This window comes from Phoxinus phoxinus (genome assembly GCF_949152265.1).
Source record: "Phoxinus phoxinus genome assembly, chromosome: 25".
Lineage (NCBI taxonomy): Eukaryota > Metazoa > Chordata > Actinopteri > Cypriniformes > Leuciscidae > Phoxinus > Phoxinus phoxinus.
This window is the reverse complement of record NC_136900.1, coordinates 22,178,699-22,191,508: the sequence shown is the minus strand read 5'-3', so window position 1 is coordinate 22,191,508 and position 12,810 is coordinate 22,178,699. Positions and strand designations below refer to the sequence as shown.

At 37.1% G+C, this 12,810-nt stretch overlaps 1 protein-coding gene across 7 annotated transcripts in view; it reads right to left on the bottom strand.

Moving 5' to 3' along the window:
* The window catches only part of znf469 (zinc finger protein 469), a 288,811-nt gene that overhangs the window by 211,256 nt on the left and 64,745 nt on the right, over positions 1-12,810 (bottom strand). For all 7 annotated transcript variants that reach the window (XR_013796564.1, XR_013796565.1, XR_013796566.1 and 4 more), the window contains exon 3: positions 7,613-7,663. The gene's annotated coding sequence lies outside the window, so the exon portion shown is untranslated. The remainder of the gene's footprint in view (positions 1-7,612; positions 7,664-12,810) is intronic.

The window sequence follows — 12,810 nt, the reverse complement described above, 5'->3', positions numbered from 1 at the left end:
TTTCACCTACACAGCTGTCACTCACTGGATATTTTCTTCTTCTTTTTTCCAGACCATTCTCTGTAAACCCTAGAGATGGTTCTGCGTGAAAATCCCAGTTAACCCCCTGAGGTCGGCAAACGCGCGGGCGCGTTTTGCTCGTTTTTTTTTACATAGCAGCAAAATAGACCTAAAATACTCCGTCGGTTTTGGTCATACAGACTTAAGAAATATGAAAAAATTAGCTGTTAAATGTCTACTTTTTTATGTGTCCACTTACAATCGAAATAAAACATTGTGCTTTTGTAAAATAAAGAAAGTAAACAGGGAGTGCTTTATGCCTCTCCGTCTCCGTGAACTTTTTTTCTGAAGCACTTCTCTAAACTCAAATAAAACTCAGCGAATACTATTCACTCAGACATGAGCTATATATCTCTATAATCATTTAAGTGTGTAGTTTTAAATTATCTAATTCAAATCTAAAACAAATATTCTCTGTTTATGTAATCTATATAAAAAGAGCGAGAGATCAGCTGTGCTCATTATCTTTCTGGCACCTCATTACTCCGCTAATGTGACACGCCCATCGAGAGCGCGCGCTATTCAAACACAGATAATCTGGAGCAACACATGCAAACCAGTCAACGCCCACAACAGCTGGACAACACACTCGCTGTGAGGAATAGCTCTGCTAATAATATCGTGATTATCCTGGAAATTTTACCTCAAACGTGCTGGAGTAGCCGAACAACGGACCCAGCTGCAGATCATCAGTAAGTGCTTTGTTCTAATCGTGATATGAACTGGTGTCTGTAATCCGCAAAAGACTGTTTAAATTTGAATCGCGTTTCTGTGTTTGAATGAATGAACGGCACATGTGCATGCGTTTGTTTACTAACGTTACAGCTCGCGCGTGTCTGTGTGTGTGAATGAAATATCTATTGCCTACTGAGATGAGTAAAAATCGACTGAATACGTTGAAATAAAATGTCTTTGTATAAGCAACATTTTAAACTGCAAATTAACATTTATGCCCTAATATAGGCTATATTATAAAAGACGATATGTTACAGACGAAATATGAAAGAAGTTTGTATTGCCACATCAAAACCTAATTTCCAAGGTGCAAACAAAATCTTAAAAGGTCAATATAAGCCTTCTCTTTAAATTATTTTTGTGTTTTATTAGTGACAAATTTGGGGAGAGGATAGCCTACATAATCCAAAACTTTCTGAAAATACGAATGAGAATTAACTGCACAATTACTAGAAATGTTTACCTTGGATATTATACAATTTGCAAGCATTACACAGTTTGTGGAAAAATACACTTTTTTTCAAGATGTTTCCAACTCTGAACCAATTCTGTAGATGTGTGTGTGTGTGTATGTATGTATGTGTATGTATATATATATATATATATATATATATATATGTGTGTGTGTGTTGTCTTTGCATTCTGTGTGGCTCAGTGACACACTCAGTGAAAGGCTCATTAGTATGCAGCATTAGCAGCTCTTCTTTGTCTTCTCCAGGTGTGAATGAGGACATTATTCATGACCTTCTTGGATCATTCACGCCCCCCTGCATATTGCCTTTCCAAACAAAAAGTGTCTTACAAAATTTAAATCAATCTATTGTTTAATGTGAACGATTAGCCCGGATGATTTTCAGATCATTTTGAAGTAAATACTCTAGCCGACAACATCCATTAGTCAACAGTATTGTGGGAATATGTGAAGTTGGTCGTTTGTGGTCTTATATCAGAACATTTAAGTTTGAGTTTTTTGAATAACCACGCATAAATAATATTCTCTCAAAAATGCAAACATGTACATACATGTTGCTCACATATTATGATAGTCATGTTCGTGCTAAATAGAGTGTAATTACACCTTTGCCATTAATATGTTTATAAGCAACTGAAAAAAATAAAAATATCAGGGCATTTCAAAACATCTCAAGGACCCCAAAAACACCTTAGACTCCAGAGGGTTAATCAGCCGTTTCTAAAATACTCAGTAAAATCAAAACTAGCAATTTGACAAAAAAATAAAAAAGTTATTGATGAGATGACAAAGGCAAGTCTTGCTCAATTTGGTACTCATTGTTTCCAACATCACTTGATGTTAAAGAAAATTAACTGTGATTTCATTGTTGGAAAGGATGCATTGCATTTCCCTGTGAGAGAAACCTTAGGTTTCAAAAGTACCGGAAACATGTATTTGAAACGGCATGCATCGCAACAATGTCCTTCCCTGGAGTCGATACTAGTAGAAGCTAATGCGATTGTCATCATATGGCTTTACTTTCCCTGTAAGCTCTTACCGAAACACAATATCTGGCAACTGCTCCCAAAAACAAGAGGACTTATTTCCCTTGATTTTTCAGGATTCTGGCTCAAAGGGCAGGCCGAATCTGTGCGAATCCCCGTCTGTTGAGCGCACAAGGGGAATGTAGCACTTTGGTGCAAGCTCTGATACCTGATTGCTCTGGCAGGGATCATGTGGATCTGCACAATGGACGCTATCCCAGTTTCCACACAATTCCCGAGCTTCCAGCCTCGAAAGAGCTCTCAGACAGACATGCTCTTCAGTCCTGAGCTTAGGACACATCCTGCAGTGCTTACACTCTTAAGCTCTTGTTCTTTCACGCATTTCTCCACTTCACTGCGTAATTGGTTCTGGTTTAAACCTGGGCTGTCAACCTAAAGATTGCAGATAATGAGATGATCTGGGGGAAAAATAATCAAAAATACCACACACAACAATTCTCAGTAGCTAACTGCCAGGATATCGAAATTTTCTTGCCTCAGAATCAGGGTTAGGAATTGAACACTGAGCCTTCAAAACTGGTTAAAAAAAAAAAAAAAAAAAAAAAAACAGAACCAAATGAAGTCCAATTCCTGTATGACTCATCTTTTCAGCCAGTTATTTTTAGTGAATCAAAGACATACAGCTGCAGCCATTGTAGTCAGGTCGCAGAACAAACTCATTTTATGAGCAGGTTCTTTTAGTGAATCAAAAACATACAGCGTGACCATTGTAGTCCAATTTCCGAACAAGTGAATCGTGTGAATTGAACACATACAGCACAATCATCTTTTGAGTTAATCAAAAAAACACAGTGCAACCATTGTAGTCAGAATCTTGAACAACTGAATCGTATGAGCAGGATCTTAGTGAATCAAACACATACAGCATAACCAGTGTAGTACAAATCCCAAAACATACGTATTTTGAGCGGGTTATTTTTTAGAGAAACAAACATAGCACAAGTAGAGTAGTCAAATTCCCCAACGAATTAATCTTATGACCTGAATCATTTTAGTGAATCAAACACAACCAGTGTAGTTCAATTCCTGAATGAGTGAATCTTATGAGGCAGTTCTTTTTAGTGAATTAAAAACATATATCATACAATTTACTGAATTACGCTGTACTTGCAGAATAAATAATCCTCAATGATAGGTTAAGGAAGCAAAATATTCAAGGAGTCAGAACCAGAATCAATAAATTAATATTTAAAAATGTATTCTGTCCCAACAGGGCTGTCAGTCAATTAAAAAGTTTGAATCAAATCCATTACATGCTTTGCAGATTAACTTGTTATAAAAAAATATAACAAATCACATTTTTTTATATAATACGAATCACATCCATACTTTACATTTTTTCCTTTGTTTTAGGGGGAGACATGACCCGGCCATTTCTTTGTGAGATTCACTCATCCTATCCTCATTACACCTTTGAGCGGAGTGTTTAACCTGAGGTTCCCCCAGTACGTTTTTTTAGATAAAAGCTTCTGCTGAAAGACAAATAACTCAAACTAATCCTTTTGCTTTCTTTGTCTCCTAGTGCTGAAATCGGACATCATTCACACAAGAGGATATTTGGATGTTCTAACATGCTTACACTTTGTAAGAACACTCATTTATTTGTCTTTTCTCTGTGTATTTGGGGAGAGACGTATGTTTCTTTTGTGCTGACACTGGGTAGTCAAATGTGTTTTTCTGTCTTCTCATCTTCTATCTGCTGGTTTATTTTGTCTTAACTAATTCGTACATCACTCTGTCTCTCTTGAATTTCTCTTTCTCTGTATTTGTCTAACTGGTCGTTCACACAGGACGCTGATTTTTTCTTTCCACCTTTAGCTGCGTTATTAATCGGAAATCAGTTTGATGGCAATAACATGGTAAATATTACAGGTTCTCTTTTATTTTACTGTATACTATTCAGTCCCGTTTAACATTTTCTGTCATTGTAATTCCTTACATGTTTTAGCTCAACATATTTTGTATGCTTAAACTGACAAGCTTAGTTACACTGTCCATCATGCTGTCTTGAGCTCTGGCTTTCAAATGGTTTAAAAATAAATAATTAAATATTAGGATTATTACAATCATCAACAATTTTATCTCTTTATATCTCTTAACCCAGGATCGTGAAAAGACGTTAGAGAGACGTGCATGTGGCAACATTTCTGCAAAATGAAATTACATCGCGTCTTGTACGTTTTGCGACACTTTCAAAATGAAATGTCCAGCATGTTCAGTTTGATCAAAAACAGAAGAACGTGAATCTGGCAACGTTTTATTACGTTCACAGCAGTTCTGGATTGAAATACCCGCTAAGTGGTGCTAAAAGGTTAATGCTCCATCATGTTTTAAATCAAGTACCACCTAAATTAAACCTTAAACAAAGTCTTTGAGCTCTTTTTTCGTGACTCATGTTTCATGGTGCAATGCTACACGATACACGCTGAGCTATTTTAGCATGTCAGAAAAGCAAATGTGATGCAAACTTCAAAATGTTTTCGTTTACAAATCATGCACTATGGTAAATAGTGTTTGAGGTCATAATATAATATTGTGCAATAAGTCTTTATTAATCGATAATCTACCTCTGTATGATTCAAAAGTGCTTAGGCAGCATCCATATATGATTTTAATAATACATAGAGGCCACACTGAATGTGTTATTATTGCATACCGTGTAAGGAATAATTGACGACAGGCCGTTGAATTATTATAAAAATAATGCACACCCGAGGTGGTAATGCGGTCACGACGCGAAGCGGAGTGGCCGTTACACCTCGGGTGTGCATTATTTTTCTAATAATTCAACGGTCTGGAGTCAATTATTCCGCTTATACTACAGTTACCACACCTCGAAATATTGTTCAGATGATGTATTTCAAGACGTTTGTAAAGTTTTTGTCATTAAAACGCTCTTGTATGTAGGACTAATTCCTTGCGCATCTAAACCCATGCTCCGTTGCTAATTCCAAAACGTCATTTTAGAGTTAGTAACGGAGGTTTGAGCGCTGATAGCAGAGTAATGCTGGACACACTTAACGACTAGAAACATTCTCTGACTGTGAATGCAGCAGATTTTAAACACCGCTGTGAACACAGACTGAACGCGCTGAAAACGCGTGCATGATCAGTCATAAGTATCAAATTACATTCATAACCGGCCTTAGAGAGAAGCATGTGCGTCAATATTATTATTTATTTATTAATTCAATTCGTTTTAATTAATTCGTTCATTCTTTTTTTCTATTAGTGACAGTAGACTAGACTAATAAATGAAACACAAAGCCCTTTTAACAAGTAGGCTATAGGCCTATCAATTTTATTTATTTGTTATATTATCTTCAATAATTACGAAAACCCGTGCAACAGGACTATCAATTTATTATTTATTAGGACTGTATAGCCTACTTTATTTATTAAAATTAAACTGCATGTTTCCATTAATTGTGAAGTTAGACATTGAAAATTGCAGATCAAGCGCATGGGGCTGCAGTGTCTCTTGTTATGAATTGTATCCTCTTTTCCGTTATTACAGTTGACTACGCGCAGTGATATGGAACTGTAATGAGGTCAAGACCTGCCTGGAACTACTTTAGCCGTGCGGTTCCCTGAAAATAATTGCACACCTCAGAACGTTCGTCAACCAATCAGATTCAAGCATTCAACGGCCCTGTAGTATAATTTAAAATATACTACAATACGCTGAGGTACAAATAGTATCTGCCACTATTTGCACCAAATGAGATGTGGCACAGCAGTCCTTAAAGTCATTTTATCCCTTAAAACTAATCTTTGATCACCAAAATGACGTTTAAACCTTAAAATAGCTTTAATGTGACTACATCCTTGCTCTATTTAGTATACGCGGCTGCACAATATTCACTCTTTAAAACATCAGACACATAACAGTAATTAATATGATTAGCCTTTTGCTTGACTATGTTATCGAACAGCTAATAACGTTTTACTAATGTTACACAAACTATGTACCCGTTCGCCATCTCAATCTGCCTTCTAACAATCATCAGAAACGCTTTGAACAACTCAGAACGTCAGTGAAGAAAGGCATATAGTTCATGATAACATCGTAATATATATCATACACCCACTATATATTGCTAAATCTACCCGCTTTTCCATATCAACAAAACATACCAGGATAACCTGGTTTCTCTCGTGACTCCCCTGCTACTTTAGCTGTTAATGATATGCTAAAGCCCGCCGGCACGTGGACCTGATTGGTTACAATATAGTGTGTGACGTCAGAAACACCAGCGACTTTTCAAATGCCTTTTTTCACTGCAGTTTTATGGAGAAAATACTCAGCAATGGTGTTGACTAATGAATTTGCACATTGTTTGTGTTAAAGCACATTACAAACACCACATAGACATATAAACAACATTAAAAACTTGATTTTCACCTTAAGTCTCATTATTTGCACCTCGTTCTCTTTTCCTTTGTAATCAGTCTAACTAATGTTCTTTTTTTAACTGCATGTCCCTTTAACTTGGGCAACTCCTTCCTAAACTGTGAGCTCTCCGTGACCCCAGCGTCACACTGCCGCCAAAACAAAACGGAGAAGTTGTGCGACCCAGACCATAACCGCCAACATTACGCCATTGTGGCCTCTGTGCGTCGGGGTTTAACTGGACTAAGAGGAGAGTAAATTGATTGGGACTGACTGGCTCATAAGCTTATAGCAGCTTACAGCCAAATCTTTACATCATCAGCACTGAGGTTTTACTGAAGATGACGCCAACCGCTCTGGAACACATTTGCCAATCACCGTTACAAGCAACTGAGAGGCTCAGGAAATTAGCCCAAACTTATATAGGCAGAGTTGAAAAGCATGCGAGAGGTTGAAAATCAATGGTCTTGAAGGACAGGTAAGGAATGATCAGAATGCAACTTTTGTTTCCAATTCATATTTGTTAACTACCGTAATTTCTTCCACCTAATTTGCAGCTTTTTCATGATTCAATATCAAACAGCTTAAAAATAACAACAAACAAGCCAAAAGAATAAAAGATCTGTACTCAAACTGAAGTCTAAAACCACACAACTTTGGAAAGGATCGATGCATTCAGATATACAAATTGCGTCCAATTGTAGAGGCTTTAAATTGAATTAAAAATATGATATAATCACAGAATCCCTTTCTTCACATTTAAGTGACGTCAAATGTTTACAGAGTGGTTTATAAATCTAACCCACAGTGCTAATTTACTGTAGATTAGCTGTAGCCCACCAGATATAGAGTTTCTACAGAAATCTAGAAAGATGATCAGACATAAAAGAAAAAAGCACAGCCTACCTATTGATGTATCTTTCATTTAAGGATCCCGCACCAGAAAAATCCACAAATCTGGAGATAAAAAAGAACAAAACAAGGTTAGTGACGCACTAATTACTAATACTTCACTCTAATCATGTGCATATTTTAAGTTTAGTTGTTACTAGACTTTGTGAGAACAGGCATTAACATGTTTTTTTTTTTTATCAGTCAGATTTAGACATTAGCAATTTCACCACATATGACAGCAAAGCAAGAACTTCTGGACTTTATCAAACTATCAAATAAATAAATAATAATGAAATCCAATTATTAAATTAGCCTAATGAATTATAAATTAATCAGGTAAATAATTAATTTTAAAAAACTATGTAATTTAATGAGTTCACCTAAAAGATCTACAGTACGTTTACCTACAAGATACGTTGTTCACCTAAGGCTACATTCAGATAATGGCAGTCCCAATCAAATTTTTGTGCATATCCGACTGAAATCTGATCAGATTTAGTGATCAGTGTGAACGGCAACAACAACAAAAATCACATCAAATGCGATTACAAATCAGTGTCGTGCTAAATTCATATGTGGTTTAAAATCCTATTCGAATCGCATTTCTGGAAATCCGTTTCAGTCTGACTGCTCAGATCGGATTTCACAGTTTGTGACTTTCTGGCACCACGTAAAACATAAAACGTCAGACATTGTTATAGGAAACATACTGAAAGTCGCTGCAAAAACCAATCGAGCAGAAAATGACAATATAACGAACATGTTGGAGACCGGTGGAGACAACAGCACGGAATAAAGCCGCTCATACCGGCCTCCTACGGTTCTGCCGCTGCCTCAGAAGACGCAGTAGTTAACACACTGTCATGTTGTAAATAAGACAGCATCTCTATTGCAAACCTGTCCATGTTGTGTTTTTTGTTGCTGTTTTTGGCGTATGCCTATCCAACACCATTGCCATAGAAACCAATGCAGATATTCCGGAAAACTAAAGAGCACCATGGACACATAAATCCGACATCAATAATTTTAGATCAGATTCCAATCAGATCAACAATATTTGGATTTGGACTGACAGTGTGAAAGTAGACTAAGAGATCCATTCACTTACAAGATTCGTTCTTTTACAAGATTTCTTCACTTTGCTCAAAAACAATGATTCCTTTATAACCAAAACACTACTTGTCTGGTTTTATATGTCCATCTGAACACTTAAAAAAACTTCAGCGTTGCTCTTTAAAACCATTTCTTTGGCTTTTACAAACCATATGTGCTGGACTCATACAGAAACACCTGCTGATATGCTCTACACACATCCATCAATGTCTCATTGTTATTACTGATTAGCATATGGCAGTGCGTCAGAAGGTTACTCCATTGTGCGTTCTTGGCGTAATCGGCAGGATTGGGAGAATAAAGTAAGTGCTATGATAAGTTTCAGCTGAGCCGAAGCATGAGACACCACAAATGGCAAAATTTGGGTTGTTATGACATGCACATACATCCCTTACCTCTAACCGCTCTTCCTTATGCAAACGTCTGATACACACACTCAGCTGGACTTGGAAGCCAAGCCAGCATGACCCTTGGAAAGCACAAGTGGAACACATAGGCTAATTGAATGAGCAACAGCTTCTCCTCAGACCAAGACACTTTTTTGGCGGGAAAATAGAGACTCAAATTGGACAAGGGTTCTGCTTTTTCTGGGGCCTTTTATTCCTGTTGCGCTCTTGTTCGGTGAGGCTCTCACCGTTCTTTAACTATTCCCCCAACGCCACGGCACGTGTAATGTCATGAACCTTCATTATTCACCGCTCAACAGAGGAAAACAACTTTCAGATATAATAGAAATGGAAAGATTTGCTCCACTAAGCCCCTGCTGGCTTCGGCAAGACTCTTTGCTTCCACTCTTAACTTCTGCCAAATTCTGGAGAGCTGTTGACTTGTCTGGTATCGCTCCCCAGCCAACGTGAACATGTAAGATCTCTAGAACCAAAGTGGGAACCACTGATATAAATACTAATGTGGTTTGTACATGCCCTAGCATTTTGAAGATCAATGTTGCCTGCAGATGCCAACGTATGGTGCGTTTCATTTGCAGCACGTCAATCAAAACAGCGTGGCGTATTAAAGTAGAGAAATAGGATTAATCTGTGTGTAAACTGCCCATATTTTTACAAGCGAGTTATTTGCAAACGCAAGCTAAAACACTGTTGTTCAGTTTTCAGAAAAAAATGCATTGGTGGAATTGGCTAGGCTACCTAAAACAGAAGGCAGAATGTCAAAAACACGAAGCATAACAAAAAAACAAATCATTAAACAAAAATTAAACTAATTTTGTTTAATGGTGCCCTAGTATTTGAGGTTGTATGGATAGCCAATTCTAAAACATTAACCCACATAAGGCAAACATATAAAATGCTCTGTGTCGTTTCTACACACACAAACTTTTTACTGGAAATACAACCCATATCATTTATATCTCACTGAGCCCACGATTTTGTGCATTTGAAAAGGAGACGACCACCAGTAAGAAAAGCAATGGTGAAGCTTAAGACGGATCAGGCTCAAAATGAGCACTGCCTTTTATATGTGAGATTAAACTGTTTACACAACCTAAAATGTTCCTCTCTGTCCTCTATAGTTACTCAAAGGTTTGTGTTTCAGTCATGTCCCTTGTAAATCACTGTCATGTGTTCAAAGTGCAGAGAGTCTGAATTAAAATCAATCTCCTTTAAAATGACTACCTGTAAATGTATTGGTCAGTTGAAGTCTGCTTTTATGATCATAGCCCTTTGGTAATTGCCTAACCTGTTTAATATACATAAATATACTTGACTAGTTATTTTTCCATTTAAAGGATCAAAAAACATTTTTAAAAACAAAAACAAAAGAAAATGTGTATTTCCTATATTAAGATGTAGGCTATTAATGTGAGAAAGACTTACATAGTGGAGTACAGTGCAATTTATTCAAATAAAAAAATAAAAAATAAATGCATTTACATTTCTGAGGGATCATGTGACACTGAACACTAGATAAATGGCTGCTGACAATTCAGCTTTGATCACAGGAATAAATTACAGTTTCTGACACCTGTCACCAAATGAATCTGCAAAATAATAACACATAATAACAAAAGGAAATGACTCCCCCACATCTTACATTGGTCAGGCAAACAGAGCTCTTAACATCTCTGCATATTAACTTCAGCATCAAATGAAGTTCTGAACATTATCCAACAAAACAAAGGACATGACCCATAGTGTTTCATCTCAATAATTAGACACACATCTCCAAGTCAAATCACCATATCTGTATAATTTCCAAACATGCGTCTTCCTGAATCACTGACTCTATACTGTTATTTCATACCACTATAGACATCTAAAAAGATCTTCATCTGTGAGAAAGCACTTTTGCTTCAAGCAACATTTCTTAGAATAATACAGATGAAGAAGAGTTTGACAGCTTCCAAACAGCTTCTCCAATGCAAACAAGCAGCATGAATCAGCTCTGGCCAATGACATATTAATCTCACTGACAAAAGCAGAATCCCCCAAAAACCAAATTGTGGAGCTTTCTGCGGTAAACCCAACATATCTCCAAGAAGCCAGCAGACTAAGCTAAAATCCAGACGCAAATGACACCACACTTTCCAAACCTGAGGGCCGGACCAAGACACATGCAAAATTAATCATAAATAATCAAAGTAAACAGACTGAAACAATAAACTCCCCTTTCTTGCTGCTTTTAATGCAGTCGTAAAGAAAAACCAACGAGCCAAAAGATTTCAAACTGCAGCGTATTAAAAGGATAGCTGTGAAAATGTGAAAGGTTTTTTTTTTTTTTTTGCTGGTTTTTACCTTCCAAACTGATTTCTTATGCGAATGGCTGAATCAGTACCAAACCGAATCAGTATCAGGGCCAAACAGCCAGGCCTAAAAACAGAAAGAGGAAAAGGAAACAAATGAAAGAATATCCACAGAGGGTATCCTTTTTTTTTTACAACTTAATCGACTGAATCCAAAAGCAGCAAGACCTATGGAAGACTACAACTACAATAACACATAAAAACAGAACTGCCCTCCAGCGAACCGATCACAAAGTCAAAGGAAAGGGTTCAGCGGTTCTGGTTTTGGACAATGATGTAAGACGACTGGCTTCAGCACGAAGTTTAAAGCCGAGTCCAAACAGAGCTCATAAGTCTGGACGGTTAGAAACAAGGCGCATGAACCTAGGTCAGGGGTTCGTACACTGTGGGCCGCATACTAACGGGCCAAGAAGGATTCTAAGTGGTCTGCGACTTAAATATTTTACTAACATAAATGATTAGGATAAAGGTGGACTCTTTTTTTTTACAGTATTTTACAGTACGTGCACTTACCTAAGAAAGTACTGGGTAATGTAAGGTAACTACTACATGGGTTAAGGTTAGGTTTAAGTGTAGGTACAGGCCAGGGTTAGTACCTAGTTATTACCCAATTATTGTAACTACTAACATGCCTGTATAATAAACTGCTACCAGGATGAATTTATAAAATGAATTAGCTGATACTAGAAGTCTAGTTCATTTCAATTAAATAAGAAAAACATAGCCGTCTGAGAAAATGATGGTTTGGTATCAGATAGATTCAGCTATTTTTGTTTAAGTGGTATGTCACTAAAAAAAGTATGAGAAATGCTGATTTTGGTCAACAAACCATGTTTATGAGTACATTCAACCAACAGGTCAGGTCTGCAATGACGACCCGACATTGCCAAACTGTTGGATCTTTGCATCAGGCTCTTCTTGCTATTTCATGTTCAGTATTATGTTCTGTGAAATTTGGGTGCCAGATTTGGGCTTCAACTTAATGTAGACTTCTGTCTCATAATGTCTATGAGAAATGTAAGACAAATTCACACAAGAGGTTTATAGAGCCAGTATTAAAAGGGAGATGAACTGCCAAATTAATGTTCACCAAACATCTTTGTAAATGTAGTCAAAGTCAGTTAAAAGAAAGAAAGTAAGTAAATGTAACGGAGCGGCTGCCTCCCCCATATTATTAGCGCCACCTCATCCCTTAAATCAGTTGTTCTCAAACCTGTCCTGGGGTCCCACCACCGCATCACCTTTTGTATGTCTCCTTCATCAGAAACACCCAATTCATGTCTTGCAGTCTCTACTAATGAGATAAGTTGAATCAGGTTTGTTAGGTGAGGGAGACATG